An 18,238-nucleotide genomic window follows, 5' to 3' on the forward strand; every position below is an offset into this window, starting at 1 on the left:
GAATGGAGATGGCTGAGTGTTCCCAGGAGTCAAGGCCACATCTGTCTTTATGTTATTTTGTTGATTATCAATATAGTGTAATATTCATAATTTAGACCATATTATAGAATATTAATTTTGATTTAAAGTATGAGGGATTTAGCCAGAATAAGAAGACTATTGAATACCACATGACTTTATTAAACAATATATATTTTATTATTTTGGGGTGAATTGGTAGTGAGTTAGTAAAATAGAAAATATAAAACCATTTTTTTCTATGGCCTGTGTGAATTCTACCTGCTGTATACAGTTGTATGAAAATTCTTCAAAATTCACTTATAGAGCATTAAGAAATAGTATTTGGATATGAAACACTTAAATATTTTAGTGCCTTTATAAGCTATGTAAGATAACTAAAGTTTTTTAAAAATGAATTTTGACTTCAGGCATATTTATTCAAATATGTAAATAAGACATTTCAACTTTTGTCCTTTAAGAGGTAAATGATTCCCTGACAGAGGACTTCTGTTTCACAGAATGTTTTAAATGTCACTGCAGGCTTGGAGCAAAACACCATAGTTAGGGGAAAATTACCTCTAAAATTCTCAGGGCAAAATGAGAAAAATCAAGTTCCCAGAGCTGCTACATCAAGAACTGAAAGAATATGGCCTGGAGGTGTTATTCCTTATGTTATAGGAGGCAACTTTACTGGTAAGATATTCCCAGAGTGACTGTTTTGATAAAGAAACACAATTACCATGCAGATTAAGTGTGCATTTTTATAGAATAGGAATATAGCAACTATAGTATTCAATCAAACTTGGAAAAACACTCCCTTAACCTAGGTTACTAGCTTAGAATATCTCTGAAACTTGGAAAAGAATATCTTTACCCTAAGAATCCAAAGAAATGTTCTGGTTTTTAAACTGAGCCTCAAATGCACCTATTAAATCTGGAAGCTGATCTCTCTTCAACTGACAGGAAGAATGTATACACCATCTATAGAGCCTTGTACACACATATTTGTAGAGATAGAGAGCCTTGACCTTCTGATTATAAAGTGAGTGTTGATTCTTAATAATGACTCATCTGGGGTGCTATAAGCTAGTACTCTTTTTTTAGTGATAACAGTGGCATTCTGAATTGCTGGAGAAGCCAGGACAGAGGAGCCAGCACAAAGCACTCCTCCCTGGAGTGGACATCATTGTATTAAAGTCGTGCCATTTTTATCCAGGCAGCCAGAGAGCCATGTTCAAGCAGGCCATGAGGCACTGGGAAAAGCACACCTGTGTGACATTCATTGAAAGAGGTGATGAAGAGAGTTACATTGTATTCACCTATAGGCCTTGTGGGTAAGTAGAACCAGGGAATGATTGAAGTTCAGATGGAAAAAAAATTAAACTCCACAAGTAGGATTTCTTTATTAATATTTGCATAGAACTTTGGCCACGAGAAAGTCTGAGTTTTACATAAGAAAATATTATATATTAAATGAATATATTCTAGGACCACAGAATTTTGTGCTTGTAGGGCAAGTGGGTTCCTCCCTCCACCACACCACTTTCTAACATTGGCATTGCTGATGTCCACTCACCCAAGTTCAGAACTTGAGCATACTTGTGCTTCTGGTATGCTTCCTCTGAAATCTATTTTCACCTCGTCCCACATTAGTGCCCTGGTTTCCTCACATCTTCAGCATCTCATGCTTGGGCTATTCTTCTGTCTTACCTCATCAATTTGCTGCCAAACTAGAATTATTTTCTAAATGTATTGGTCAGAGCAAGATTCAACATTTTCTGAGTGTCTTAGATATTCCCTCCAACAGTAGTGTTTTCCAGATTTGCTTCTTGCAATATAACAACTATTTTCTCAAAAATAATATGTCCCATGCCTACATAATTAATTAAAATGAACTCTAATATTATGTATAACTATAATGTACTAATAAAACAAACCTCAAAAAGGCTTCTGTAAATTGTGAAAATGTTGTGCTATATTTTAATAGATATTTTTACAGCAGTGTGGCAATGAATCTCAGTATTATTTATTATTATTATTATTATTATTATTATTATTATTATTTTGGTACCAGGGATTGAATCCAGGGGCATTTAACCACTGAACCACATCCCTAGCTATAATATATATAAAATCTTAGAGACAGGTCTTTCTGAGTTTCTTAGGGCCTAAGTTGATAAGGCTGGTTTTGAACTTGTGATCCTCCTGTCTCAGCTTCCTGAGCCACTAAGGATTATAGGCATGTGCCACCTACCCAGCTCACTAAGTTGCTGAGGCTAACTTTGAACTCATGATCCTCCTGCCTCAGCCTCCTGAGCTATGCTACTGGGATTACAGTGTGGGCCACCATGGCTGATGGTTTTATCATTCTTTTGAAATGGTGTGCTACCTTTAAATCTCATAAAAAATCATTTCAATTATTAAGGAGTTTGGAAGTTGGTGTTGTACAAAGTGTTTAGGGCCAATGAGAATAAGATATGTATATGTCAAACACTTAACACTCATTGGATTTCATATTGGGTCTTTTATGTCGTCAAAGCTGTGGCACTAAATAAATAAATGCTGTGGTATTTGGTTATTCAGATTAGAGAAGAAGTTAATTTATGGTATACATATTGAATGCCCATATTGTGTTACTTCCATAGTATGTGTTGGGATGTTAACATTGAACATAAGGCATTCTCTCTGAGGAGGATGTAGATAGGCAGATTGGGGGGTGTGATAGTCAAGATTCTTATTTGCAAACACCAGAGATGAGCTAACTGAAGCAGGAAGAAGAATGTCTCAGAAGGTTATTAGGTAATAATTAGAATCACATGAATGGAAAATTGGAGAGAGAGGCTGTGGGATGAATCAATCTTAGTTCCCTCCTGCACATCTGAGATCTGCTCTTTAAAGACATAGCTACTGTGTTCTACCATATGCCAGGCTGTTTTCTAGGGGCTGGAGATAACAAGAGTGTCAGACGGAGAGTCCTATGTGCCCACAGAGCTTACATTCTAGAGTGGAGATGCAGAGATGAAGGAATGAAATAAGTGAAATATAAAACATACCATTAAAGAGAAAAAAAAAAAAGAAAGTGGAGTGGAGGTGGCATTTGTCAAAGGACTTGAAAATCTTAGGGTAAAGAGGCAACTGGGTATCTGGGAGAACTGAGTTCTTGAGGAGGAATGATAAGCAAGAGCTTGTCTGCATTTTCAAGGCAGAGTAAGGAAGTAAGCATGACTGGAGTCAATGGAGTGACAGGAGGGCTGATTGTAAGAGATGAGCTCTGTGTGGTAAGAGATTTGTGTGCGGAAATTGTTTAGGATCTTCTTGTATTTTGTAAAGACTTAAAAGAACCTGTTTTAGTCAGATTAGCAAATTTATACTACGGTAAACAAGGATCCCTCAATCTCAGAGGCCTAGACCAACAGACTTTTATTTCTTTGCCCACGATGGCTTAGCTGTGGCTGCGTTACACCAGTATTACTCTCGCATCCAGTCTCTCTGCCCATGGTTCTCCCTCCAGCAGAGGGCAATAGAGACAGTATGGTCAACCATGTGTTAGCTCTTAAAAGACTCTCCCCAGAAATGACACAAACAATTTGGGCTTCTGTGACATTGTCCTGAGCAAACCACATGACCAAACCCAGCATTAGTGGGGTAGGGAAATATAATCATCTGTTATAGAATGGTAATGGATATTTTAAACCATTGACACAATTTACCTCAGAGCTATTGCAGAATAGTATAATCTGATTTGATGTTTTAGAAGCATCTTGGTGCTAAGAAAAACTGCTGCAGGAAGGCTAGAACAGAGAGAATCATCAGTTAGTAAATGATTTCAACACTCCATGTGAGATTCCATGGTTGGACTGGGGTGTTAACAAGGGAGACAATGACAAGATGATTGATTCTGGATATAGGCTGAAGGTAGAGCCAACAGGATTGACTGTTGGAGGACAAAGGGAGGATTCAGGAATCTTGGCATTACTCAGCCTGAGCCTCTGGAAGGTTGGAGCTCCCTTTAACTGAGATGGGTAGGTGAGAAGGTAGATTGGGTTTCTTGGAAAGGAAAACTAGGAACACAATAAATTGAAACATTTATTATTGTACAAGTGCAGACATTAAGAAAGTTGGGTGACTATTTGAGCCTGGTATTGGACAAATAGTGCTATCTCTGGACTAGACCTGCTTTAAATCCTTGTGATAAATCAGTGAAGCGAAGAGATGAAAGTTCTTGTCCTGATGACTACCCCATTCTAATGATGGGCACTTAAATTTTAGTGGCCTTTTATAGGAGTTTATCATAGAAAACAAGAATAAAAGAGAGGAAGGAAGGATGAAGAAAGGAGTTATTAAAAATGTAATGATTAAACTAAAAATAATTGGAAATATAGCTGATGAAAAGGTAGAAGGCATTCCAAACTTTTAATGTTGGAATGTCCCAGGATTTCTTAAAGGAAAGTGTTTTGGTCTGCCAAACCAAGGTGAAAATAGGGAATAGTATACTTGGATTATTCCCTATGATTAGAGAGAGGTGAGAGTTTCCTATGGGTGTTGAAAGCATTTCTTGAGGTACCAGATAGACCACAGGATGGTCAAGTTGTAAAAGTGGCACACAAATTAGAAGTAAAAATTTGAGAGCCATATTGAAGAAAATGCCTTCAAACCTGGATTACATTAGAAACTAAGATAATGTTTGGGTATGATTAAATCACATTTTTCTAAATTGCATGTTACCCTATCATTCCATGCCTAATATTTGTCTAGGTACATATTTAGTTAATCTGAACGTAGAATTCTTTGTCCCTAAGAGCTCTCGTTAGTCAGGGATCGAAGCACCATATTTTTCTTGTTTCACAGGACCACTGTAAAATAATAACTCATGAATTAGGCAGTGTGAAATCTATTTTTCCTTTCCATTATGAAATCCCATCTTATTATAGGAAATTGCTATGGGTAAAATTATGCTAAAAGGGTGTTTTAGGATTAAATAAATTGACCACATTGCTTTACTGTCTCCCAGAATTTGTTTTGCAAAGTGCTGTCTTCTCTGACTATAACCAGCAGAAATGACTCAATGTGAGTAATTTAGTGGTTATATAATCATCAGATATTTCAGTTTCAATACTACTGCCTTAAGGTATCAAATATTTCAGTTTTAATCTCTATAATATTTGCACAAAAATTGTATCTCTATATCTATTACTTATTAGGTTATGTAATAAATATTTGAGTATGTAATAAGTATATATGGATTAAAATATTAAAGAAAATTCTCAAGGCAAAAAGACAATTCAGATTTTCACCTTCCCCACCAATTTTCTCTTTTATATTACTTACTTATTTATTAGGCTTAATTTACTGCTATACTAGATTTACACATAATGAGTACTAATGAGTTCATCTAAGTTAAAATATGTAGACACTTAAAACCTAATTAGAATGAATGAACAAATAAATAAGTAAATGAATAAATAAGTTAAAAACCTACAGAAATAATTTGGGTAAGAAAGAGACTGACACAGGAATTTATATTTGTGCAAAATCAAAAGCACCATCTAATGTACTTACCCTGGAAATTAAAATAGTAAAATTCTTTTTACTCCTTTGTGCAATTAATTTTTGACAATTTTTCTTTTAATAAATCAGAGAGGTGTTTGACAATGTCTAGTGCACTGCAGTTCCCAACTACTCAAGACCAATTATTTAGTGCTCTCTAATGCTGTTTAGGAGAAACATCCTATAGACAAGCTATTTCAATTCAAATCTGATAATCAAAGTTTTAGATATGATTTTATTTGCATTTATAATTATAGCTACTATTGTTATATCACCTAAAATTTGTTTTAAAGGGTGACCAATGTATTTATTATTTATAGAGTGTGTGGATAAGCGACTTCCAGACTGTTATGCACTCATACATACATGTGTGCACACATACACATGTAAATGAATAAATAGAACTTCTATTTTGGATAGAAAAACATTCTATGTATATAAATTTATAAATATATAAATATCAATAATTCAATGAAAATTTGCAGGAAGGTATTTCTGGGTGTTTCACATTTTTTCCCTGATAATCCAGGAGATTCTTTTAGACAGTGAGATTAAAAAATATCACACTCAAATGTTAGTCTGAACAATAGACAGAAATCACAGAAATCTAATACTTCTTTGAACTGTTAACTATTGTCAGTGTTTTTTTATCAGATTTTGCAGACAATTCAGGATGCTATAAGAGAATAATATACGCTTGGTGACTTATAATGAACAAAAATTTAAATTTCAGCTTGGAGCCTGGGCAATGCAGATAGAGTGTCAAATGACAGACCACGTCCTGGTTCCTTAGGTTATTTATTTATTTATTTATTTATTTATACTGGTGATTGAACCCAGGGGTGCGCAACTGCTGAGTCACGTCTCCAATGATTTTTATTTTTTTTATTTTGAGGCACAGCCTGGCTATTGCTGAGGCTGGCCTGCGATCCTCTTGCCTCAGCCTCCAGAATCACTGGGATCACAGGCATGTACCACTGTGCTATGGTTCAACACAACTCTTCACAAAAGTTCCACCATATTGTAATTTTTCCACTTTTCTCTTCCACCAACATCTCCACTTTCTACTTTATTATAGATGCTGCTCCTATGTAGGTCGGAGGGGAAATGGACCCCAGGCAATCTCTATTGGAAAGAACTGTGATAAGTTTGGGATCGTTGTTCATGAACTGGGCCACGTGATCGGCTTTTGGCATGAGCACACACGACCAGATCGACCAGATCGAGACAACCACGTAACCATCATAAGAGAAAACATTCAGCCAGGTGAGAGACTTTAGGGTGTGTAAAATTATTATGTTTTGTAAACAGTGTACAATATGTGGAAGAGTCAATATGTTATTTTATTAAAAATCACACTTGGTGGTTTATATTTTTAATTTCTTTTTAGAGACTAATTTCCTGCATTTTCTAGGCTTTGTTTGTTTCTTAAGGTCTGTTTTCTTTCTAAACGTCTGTACTTTTTCAAGAATAGGTGTGAGGTATTGAACTCTATACTAATATTATTAAATGATTATTTTATTTGAACTGTTTTTGTGCTTAGATCTTTTAATTTATATTATAGGACTTAGAAAGAGCCCAGGGTTTGCCATGACATGCATGGTAACCACAGGAATCTACATTTATCATGTATAATTTCTGAAGAAAATTCCAGTGAAATGAGTCATTTCCAGGATAGTCTACATAGTTTCTTTGAGATTTTTCTCTTAAACTTGACTTTGCCAAAGACAGACTATTAAGAATATTTTTAGTAGTTGAAATATAATTTATAATTAAATTTTAATTTTCTTTTAAGAGTTAGTATATAATAGTTGCATCATTGTAAAACTTTTTACTTAATTTTCACATTTGCAAAGATCAATAAGTACATTTCCATGTCTACCACCCCCCCGCAAAAAAATCTGTTGTTTAGAATTTTTTTATAAGGTAGTATGCACTTTTAGCAAAAGTAAAATAAAAATGTGATCTTATTTTCTTGTTCATGGGCAATTTTAAGTTATCAATGTTGAAATTCTTATCATTTTCTATAATTTATATTTGCTTTCTTTATTTGCTCATTATATATTTGGTACCAGTTAATGCTGAGGGACTATTAGTCATTGAAAGGTACTGTCATGGAAAACATAAAACTTTGTATCTACACAAATGATTTCAAGTGAATAAGAAAAGTACCTGTCACATTGAGAATACTGCAGTAAAGAAGCAAGTTGTAACAAATGTGCATTGGCAAATCCAGAGAGATGTCACACACAAATATGAAATTTAGAAATAAAGTAAGAATATTTATTGCAGGTGGACCAGAAAAGTGGTCATGTTTGTAGGCTGAAAATACATGATCTTTTTCACTTAACTGTTGTGGTGGCATGTTGAACTATGAGTGAAAGTTAGTTCACAACTACCTGGGGAGGGTGGAGAATCTTTTCTGTGAATCTAAGAAATTTAGATTGTATCCTATAGTTACTGGGGAATAAGTGAAGAGTTATAAACAGAGAAAGTTAAGATTTTTAAAAGAGGAATTCTGTAACCTGTAATAAACATTAATTGGGGGTGGGAGAAAGATGAGCCTCAAGTGAGGGAAACCTATTAGAGGTTTGGGAGGTGGCTGTGTTCTCAATTAGGGTTGGACAGGGCAAGAGGAAGAAGAGAGTCTTAAAATGTTTTAAGAGGAACATAAGGAAAGATCTGCAAAAGCTTTATCTTCAGACAACACGATGAATTGTGGTATCATCAATTGAAAAAAAGAAACACTGGTGAAGAGGCTTGGTTCTGAGAAAAATATATAAAAAATACTGATTCCATTTAACACATCCCTCAATTCAAAGACCCTTTGTATGATCCTCCTTTACTAGACAAAGGAAAGGCGAGTTTGGACTTTAGTATGTATCTGGAGGTAAACATTTTGTAGTGGATTTGACCATCTAGGGAAAAACTGAGGGAGAAGAAGAAAAAAGTGGAGCATAGAAAATGAAAAGCAACAAGATTTGAGCAACCTTTAGAAGAGTGTCCACCAGAAGACCAAAGGTGTCCTCTAAGAGGTAAAACAAAAAATCAGTAGAATGTGATGTTCCAGAAGACCAAAGGTGTCCTCTAAGAGGTAAAACAAAAAATCAGTAGAATGTGATGTTCCAGATGCTAAATGAGGAAATCAATTCAAGAATGACAAAGTGATCTGTAGAGCTGGATATACAAAATGACATATAAGAGGAAAGGAGGGGTAAGACAAGATAATTCAAATGGAAGAAGTGATTTGCAGTAGAAGGGGTAGAGAGAGAAAAGGGGAGGGGAGGGGAGGGGAGGGGGGGATAGTAGAGAATAATACAGACAGCAGAATACATCAGACACTAGAAAGGCAATATGTCAATCAATGGAAGGGTAACTGATGTGATACAGCAATCTGTATACGGGATAAAATTGGGAGTTCATAACTCATTTGAATCAAACTGTGAAATATGATGTATGAGGAACTATGTAATGTTTTGAATGACCAACAATAAAAAAAAAAAAAGAGAGAAGCAAAGAAAATTTATACTCCCCACAAATAGAAGCCCTGGCTTGAACCATCCATCAAAGTTCATCTTTATGCTTTATATCATTGAGAGAAAAGAGGAAACAATATTTCTGAAAATTAATTCAACTATCAAGGAAATGAGAAGCTTTCTATTAACCACTGCTATTTTCTTCTATTTGCCAAATATTATGTGGAATCCCCAAATACTCTTATAAAATACATAACTTTCAAAAATGATTTTACCATTAAGAGGGTTTCTGATTCAACATAAATATTACCTAAACAGGGAAAAATGTATAGGTATTATTAATAAATAGATTATGATACCTTAATACCTGACATAGTAGTAGGAAAATTTTGATCAAATACTATTTTGACTAAACATTCAGGTCAATTGAAAATAAAAGATATTTCCAGAGATTTCTTAAGTAATTGGAACTACTGTATCAGAACTACTGTACCAGTCTGAAAGCATTCATGTTAGAGATCAGTTATCAACAAATTATGAGTTTCCCTAACTCAGAGACTTAAGATCAGGTGTTTCTCAAGAGCTCTGGGTAATAAAAACAAATGCTGGTTTCATATTTACATGCAGAATTGGAGACTATGATTAAGAGGTAAATTGGTATGAGGATCAAATTCATATTAGAAGATACATTCAAGAAAGAAGCTACCATTCATTTTAATTGTTAAGTGTGGGTCACCCTGTTTCTATCACTGATTCTCCCCTTCTTGCAAGAAGCAAGTCTAATTTTCTTTTGTTTGGATTGTATGTGGATATGTTCTTTTTAACTAGCAAACCCCTCTGTTTCACATGTTTAAGTGATAAGTTATATGCAGGGAAATGCATTTCTGAATTTGGTTATGTTTCACTTTCAGAAAATTTATGAAATTTTGCTTTAGCTAGAGAATCTATTCTCATATTGTGTTCTAAATTGAAATCTTGTTGATGGGTCACAAAATCTGGTCTATAGCTTTTTGAAAATTCCCTCTAGAATGGGATATGCTATAATATGCTGAAAATTCCTTAGGAAGACAAGAATTTGAATGAAAATTCAGGATAATTTTAAAGAATGTTTTCTAACACACATAGATATATCAGATATTTGTGGAATATATATTTCACCATATAGGCTAGATAATTAATTTAAAATTTTTTATGGTGTGAATTCATTTCAAGATATATTTCACTATATAGGCTAGATAATTAATTTAAAATTTTTTATGGTGTGAATTCATTCGAAGATGCACTAAAACACTTTAGCCTAGAACAGGGTTCTATGGATCCAAGTTGTTTCCTTCATCCCTAATGCTCAAATGAGTATTGGTTTCATCATCATGTAAGAGAGATATTATATTGTGAAATCACTAGATTTCTTTACTGCCTTTTGGAAAACTTTTTATTTAATATTTTTATGTTTAATAGAAATATGACAGGGGACTAAAAACCTAGTTATAATAATGGTATGATCATTTCATTCCCAGCCCTATATGAATTTGCAATTCCAGTACTTCACCTTTAAATAAAATGTTTCAAAGCTTTGCAAATTACATAAATAACATGACTTGCATCATCTTCGACTGATTTAACAGTGAAAAGGGAATCATTGAAATGTAAACTCTCTTGAAAGAAATTCTTTGGTTTGGGAACTATTGATGTAGACCCATGTATTTAACTCTTTTTTTTTTCAAATTTCAGGAAAAAATGTTGCCTAAAAAGGTACAGACAGGCAGTCAAAAATCTCTTAAAATTGAAGATGTCCTGAAGTTAAGATAGCAGATGTGCAAAGGAAAAAAAAAAGTTCTGAAGCATATTATTCTTGATTCAAAAGCTGTCAAAGTAGAAACTTCTTTTTCTCAAGGGGAACCTTGTTTTATTTTTGAATGAAAGTAGATTTGCTATTGTTTTATCACCAATGATGAAGTCATGTAGCTATAACCTCAGAGTTGTGTTTATACTAATATTGTTTTTGTATCTTCCCACAGCATTTCTTAGAAAGGATCTAAAGCAAATAGATAATTTTTGTGGGTCCTGGAAAACATAGTCTTGAGAAAAATATGGGGAATGCATTAAATAAAAGCATAACTTTACAATCACTTCTACTGTACCCAGAGAAGCAGTATGATTTTAAATAAACAAATATTATGTGGTGTTAACAAGTATACACAGAAAACAAACACAAAATATGCTTCTGGTAATTTCCTTTCTGCAGAACTGAACTCATTGTTCAAATTCAGTTCTTTTGCAACTTGCTCTTTTAATATAATATCGGAGTGCAAATGATTTTTGCACACACCTGGGAGTTGGTATGTAAATACAATCAGCAAAAAGATCAGTCATTTAGTCAAAAGCAGATGCAGGTCTAAGAAGCGCTCTTATGTTCTTTTAGTTAAAAGGCTTCTGTGCTTTTGTTTATCCCTGATTCATAGGTTAAGAGTACAATTTTCTGAAGATGGAGCCTGGAGAAGTAAACTCCCTTGGTGAAAGATACGATTTTGACAGTATCATGCACTATGCCAGGAACACCTTCTCAAGGTTGGAGTCTCAGGTTATACCTTTTGACTTTTAATCCCTTTCTCCATGTGGCCTCTCACAAAGCTATGTTTGACATTAGAACCAGACCATCTTCCAATATCGCTGCCTCCTGTCAGAAGGAAAGTAGAAAAATAATGGTTAACATTCATAGCTAATAGCAGGCATTCATTTAAAAGATATTTTACATCACCTATCCAATGTATAAATTTAAAGTGATCGTTTTAAAATGATTTGAACAATTTTATATTCATAAATTATAAAAGAAAGTGCAATTAAAACCATTACCAAACTAATCAGCACATTAAATTGGCAAAGCATTGCTTAATGAAATTCAGGCATTCCTAAAGCAAGGGGTTACTTTATTGTTGAGTTTGAATTATATTCTCTAAAAAGAGTGTTTTGTAATGTGGATTATCATTTTTAGTACTCAAGTACCATTTATGGTCAAAAATTGATATTATTAGGTGGATTCTCAAAGAAGGTGGTTAAGAAGATATTTTACTTCCACGTAGTTGACAATTACAGTTCATCAATTGCTAACCTTAAATTTATTTCATTAGTAACTGAATGCTGTTTTTAAAGAGATAATACATTTGGGTTTTGATCTACTTTACTCTAAAGATGATGCCATCAAGCAAATAGTTCCCAGGTAAGGATCTGGAAGAATTTAAGCACTGACCCCCTTCATCCCTTCTTCCAATTGAAATCAATTTTACACTAACCTTCTTGCCCATTTCCATTCATTCTTCTTCCCCACTTATGTTCATGTCACATTTCATTAGCATCTATTTTTAAAAACCAGATTAGGAAAAAGAGAAAAATATTCAAATGTATTCCTATGCTCTAAAAACTAATTTCTTGGTAAAAAGTAAAATACATGTTAATGACCCCTTAATACATGAAAACATTTTAAAATTATCTTTATCTGGGCAAGGTGGCACATTCCTGTAATCCTAGCAACTTGAGCAGGAGGATCATGAGTTCAAAGCTAGTTCAGGAACTTAATGATGCCCTGAATGCTGAATGCTCTAAATAAAATATAAAAAGTGCTGGAGATGTGACTCAGTAGTTAAGTACCCCTGGGTTCAATCCTCAGTACCAAAAAAAGAAAAAATAAATCTTTTAAAAAAGTCTGAATGTCAAAAATTTGAGAGTTGACTATATTTAACATTCATAGATTTAAAAGTCATTACCTTCTGAAGATATATAATATTTATTTTTGGGCAAATGTGATAACTATCCAGATACTAACTGTTCATTCCTGGATTTGAATTTAAGTTTTTGTAGATATGTATCCAGAAATTTGGCCTGAAATTAACCCTAAAATTTTATTTTTAGTTCAATCCTTGAAATTCATTTTTACATGTAAATATGTAAGAAGTTGATCGTTGCATCCCAGTTCATCCAAGACACCGATCTCACGCTGTTGAATTAGATTATTTAGAATTAACCTGGGATTTAATGCTTTAGAGAAGAGGAAGTGAAAGAAATTTATCTCCTCTGTCCTTCATAGAATGAATCTTTACTAAGGATTACCATATGTAGCATATTAGCATATTCTCTTAGTCTGTACTACTTTGATATTACATTGCATTTCCCCCCCCCCAAAACTACTCTGTTCTTGTTGCCTGCTTTCAGTCACTACCAACCTATCTTTGTATGGTATGACAACTAGCTTTAACCTATGATTCTGTTTCAAAACTTCATTCTTGTGGATATTCATATTTGTGACACCATTTGTTTAAAAAAAAACTGTCTTTGCCCAAATGAGTATGGTTATGGCACTCATGTTAAAGATAATTTGACTTTATATATGAAGTTTATTTCTGGCCCTTGTTATTTCATTGGTCCGTAGCTCTGCAATTATGCCAGTACCACATATTTTGGTTGCTATAGCTTTATAATATGTTTTGAAATCATTCCTCAAAAGTCAAAGTATGAGTTCTTCAAGTTTATTTCTTAAAATTATTTCAGCTTTTCATTTTCTATTGAGGTTATACATAATTTATAAAGTGTTTTTTTTTAATTCTGCAAAAAACATCTCTTTGGGATTTTGATAGGGATTGTAGACTGGGTAATATGATATGTGAACAAAGAATATTTCTATTTTATGTGTCTTCTTTAATTTCTTTTTTTAAATATTTATTTTTTTAATTTTTAGGTGGACACAATATTTTATTTTTATGTGGTGCTGAGAATCGAACCTTACAAATGCTAGGCGAGCGCCCTACCACTTGAGCCACATCCCTAGCCCCTCTTCTTTAATTTCTTACCACATTGTTTTTTTTTTAGCTTTCATTTCTTTGGTTAGTTTTATTTCTCAGCCATTTTTTAATGCTATTATAAGCAGAACTTTTCTACTTAATTTCTTTTGCGATTGTTCTGTGTTACTCCACAGAAATGACTTTCTTATATTGATTTTGTATCTTTGTTTCATTATTAGTTCTAACAGTTTTTGTAGAGTATTTATGGTTTTACACATAAGAACATGGCATCTGTAAACAGAGATAATTTTTACCTTTCCAATTTGGCATGCATTCTATTTATTTTCTTCTTTTCTCCCTCCCTTTCTCTTTCCTTCCTTCCTTCCTTTCTTCCTTTCATCCTCCTCCTTACCTCTCTCTGTCTCTCACTTTCATTTTCTTCTTTCTCTGGCTAAGACTTCTACTACTGTGTTGAACAGAAGAGGTGACAGATGATAGGTATCCTTGCCTTCTTCCTGATCTTAGTGGAAGAGCTTGTTTTCCACCATTGAATATGATATTAACTATAGGCTTTTCTCATGTGGCTTGTGTTATGTTGAGATAAATTCCTTCTATTTTTAGTTCATTGAGTATCATGAAAAGAATCTCATCATGATAAATACTTTGTCATGTAGAATCTTCACAAATGCTTTTTTTGTTTTTATATCAACTGAGATGATCACAGAATTTTTGTTCTTCATTCTGCAGATCTAAACATATAAAGTTTTATAATTTCTTCTGTTCATAATGCTTGTAGATTCTGAAAAGAGTCAATAAAAGTTTCAATTGTTTTCATGAGTGTAGATCAATAGCAGATCTGGGAGAAACAGGGCTGGACCCATGAGGTTTTAATGTTCATGGATATTTTGTAATGTAGATGTTTGCACACTGGAAAATTCTAATTTTTCACTAAAAAGGGAGTTATAATATTTTGCAAAATTTTATTTAAAAACATGGCTATTTTTCTCTTTAATTGTAGCTAAAGTGAATGAATAATGGAGCTTAGTTAGTATACTCCCAACTGGATGTGACTCAGGCCTGTTCATAGGATTTCACTGAGAAGATCCATTAAAAGTCTGTCTTGCTCAATGGCCAGGATGTAGGGAAGAGAATTTTTAACTTCTTGATGATGACAAAGAAAGAACACAAGAATAAATCACTTAACCTCTTTTTGAATAATTACTTCTTTAGGCAGAATGAGGCTTTAATGTCCATGGATATTTTGTAACATAGATGTTTTCACACTGGAAAACTCTCATTTTAAATAAAATATTTCATAAAAATATTACAAAGATATGAAATATTTTCACCTCCAAAATATTATTGACCATTTAAAATGGAATCTTTTTTTGAAAGCTGGAAAATATTAAAAGTTTCAAATATTATAAATTTATTTTTGAAATAGAAAATAGTGATATCAGTATGGAAGGACTTCATATATTGTAGCACTTTATTAATTTAGAAATAGCTTTTCTTAACACTACCTGGTAATTTAGCCTTTCATTTCCTTTGCAGTGTCCTCTCCAGGGGAGAATCTTACAACTGTATGCAAACTCTCACTTTTAATGATCAGTTCCCACAAATCATTAATCTTCACCCACATCTCAGGTGGTATACACATAGGATTTTGTAGGTGCTTGGATCTGGTTTTAGAGTTCCACTGTCCTTATTTGAGTTATTCAAGTTAAATATAATGTTCATCACTCTTTCTTGTATTAAAAACTAGAGAAGTTAGCCTTAAATTACTCAGAGATCATGTTATTCTTCTGTTTACCAACTTTCTCCAACTTTCCAAGATTAACAGTTGTCCTCCAGGTAAGAGTTAAATTCTCTGGCTGGTGCTCAAATTTTCAAGATCCTCTCATCTCCGAGCTATTGTGTTTCTTGTTCTTTCTCTTGGGGAACACTCTACTCTCAGTTACACATATAGCTCTGACCTTCACTTCTTGTATGTTTGGTTAAAACGTCAAATCCCAAATAAGTTTTTTTTCAATCATCCTCTTAAAAAGCCAGCTATCATAACTGCACAATCAATATCCAAAATTTTAACTTTATATTTTCTCCCTAGCACTATCACTACCTCAATTATGAATATCTTGTTTAATGCCTTTCTCCCGACATTAGTCTGTTAGAATCATGAAGGTGTGACTTTCTGTCTGTTTTATTTGATGTATAAATCCAGACCTAAAACAGTGCTTAGTAAATATCTCCTAATGGGAGAATTAAATAGACCTGAAAATGTTGTTCTGTTGAAGGAACGTCCTATTGGTTATCTTAATTTGAAAGATATTTTATGATTATATTTCTTAAATTTATGTACAGTTTTTCCACTTTTTTTAATCCATATACACAGACTCCATACTTCTCAACTCTTTGGAATAGTCTCTCAGTCTATTTTGACTTTTAAGCTTACTACTTCTTTTTGAGTTATAAATGTTTGATATATATTGCAAAATTAGAATGCAACTTTAGTGCAGTGTAGCCAGAATATTAAATGATGCATATTAATAAAAATAGCAATTCTCCTACCACAACCTTGAGTCAAAAATAACTCATTATCTGTAGTTTAGCCTTATTAGGACATTGATCAAGCTATTTTTGCTTATTTATTTCATAGTGAAAAAATTTATATTATATATATGTGTGTGTATATGTATATTTACATATGCAAAATTACAATATTTTTGTTTTGCATGGTCTTATCTAAATCTCAGCACTCTCTTTTTCCTTGTTCTTGTAACATATGTTATAATAATATTGAACTTCTCAGTTCTTTAGGTTAAATTAGTAGTTTAACTAAAAAGAAATTAACTTTTCATTTAACTCTTACAATTTCAGTAGCTTCAATTATTTTTTTGGAGGTTGCTATTTTTCTTATTTAATGAGGAAGAATTGTTTTTCAACTTGGTAATCTGTGTGGGAGACCCAAATAAAAGTCTAGTTGGAGACTAAAAAGTATTTCATATTATTACAAACATATGATGTACATTTCTAAGGAAAAAGTGGATGTTATCATTGAACGTGAGGCACACACATTTAACATGAATCTTTTTGTCCTACCTTGATGAAAGTACTTTGAAAGCCTCATACTGCATAAAACTCAAACTGGCATATCTCCCCTATGATTAAAATTGAGTATGGGGGAAAAAACAGCCTGATGTTTGTTAGGAGTTTTAATTTGGTGATGTAGGTGTGGTTTGCTTCTGTTTTTTTCCAGGGGGATGTTCCTGGATACCATTCTCCCCAACCATGATGATAACGGCATACGTCTGGCAATTGGTCAGCGAACCCGATTAAGCAAAGGAGATATTGCACAGGCAAGAAAGCTGCATAGATGTCCAGGTATTGTACAAAACAAACACAGAGGCATGCCTGGGCTTCACTATGCTCTTCCAGATGCATAAGCCAGAATTTAACTCTTGTCCTTCTCTGTGCTGGCAAAGGGTGTATATAGTTCAAGTAATCCAAAATGAGATAGAACAGGACTCTGGAGTACTCACAGCTATAAATAGAAACAGGTTGCTAGAAATCAAATGGTATATTTTTATTTCTTTTAGATTTATGAGTAAGAGTCAAATAGAATGATCATCTGATCACTGTTAAGTAGTATCGTGATTTTGTAGCTAAGTGCTATTTCTTGCTCACAGAAAAAGATTATTGTTTCAGAATGAGATCCTATAGGATCTTTTCTTGCCAGAAGCATTATTGATGGTATATAAACTAAAGTTTTACCAGTAGGAATTTATAAGTTTTTTACAAAAAATAATTTCTAAGCATGTTGCTAGTGAATTACTGAGTAAGTGTATAAAATGATGGCTAGAAGTTCATGATTTCAGTATGGGCAATGGCATTATTGTATTGATATTTCTGCTAAAAGGAGTTTCCTCTCCATTAAATCACATTTGCTAAGGAAAATTGTGAGAAACTATTTTTTTCCCAATTTGATTTTTATTAGTTTAAAAAATTTAGGTCCATTAAATTTTCAGAGTGAAGTTGATGTCTTTGAAATTTAAGTGAGTACATAAAAACTTTTGTATCTTAATGATGCAATATTGAAAACTTCAAATTTTTTCTTTTGCACATAAACATTTCTGTATCATATCTACAGACATTTCTACTTAATGTTAATTAGTTAATTTACTTCATGTTATTTAGGTTAAACTCATATTTGAATAATGCCTTTTAAAAATATTTATGTAGATCTGTAAAATACACACAACTCTGTGGTGCTGTTTTATTATTTTTTTACTACAGTTTATGATAGGAAAGATAAATTTTAAGACAGTTACTACTTGGAAAAAGGATACAGTGATCCTTTACTAATTTCTAGCAACATTGGACATAAGCTTTTTTAATTTTCAAAAGAGAAAGATGATGTGATTAGTCATAACTTCATAAATGAAT

General features: G+C 33.1%; 1 pseudogene; it reads left to right on the forward strand.

Moving 5' to 3' along the window:
- The window catches only part of LOC144256051 (tolloid-like protein 1), a 188,291-nt pseudogene that overhangs the window by 81,955 nt on the left and 88,098 nt on the right, over window positions 1-18,238 (forward strand).

Source organism: Urocitellus parryii, chromosome 7 (genome assembly GCF_045843805.1).
Source record: "Urocitellus parryii isolate mUroPar1 chromosome 7, mUroPar1.hap1, whole genome shotgun sequence".
NCBI lineage: Eukaryota > Metazoa > Chordata > Mammalia > Rodentia > Sciuridae > Urocitellus > Urocitellus parryii.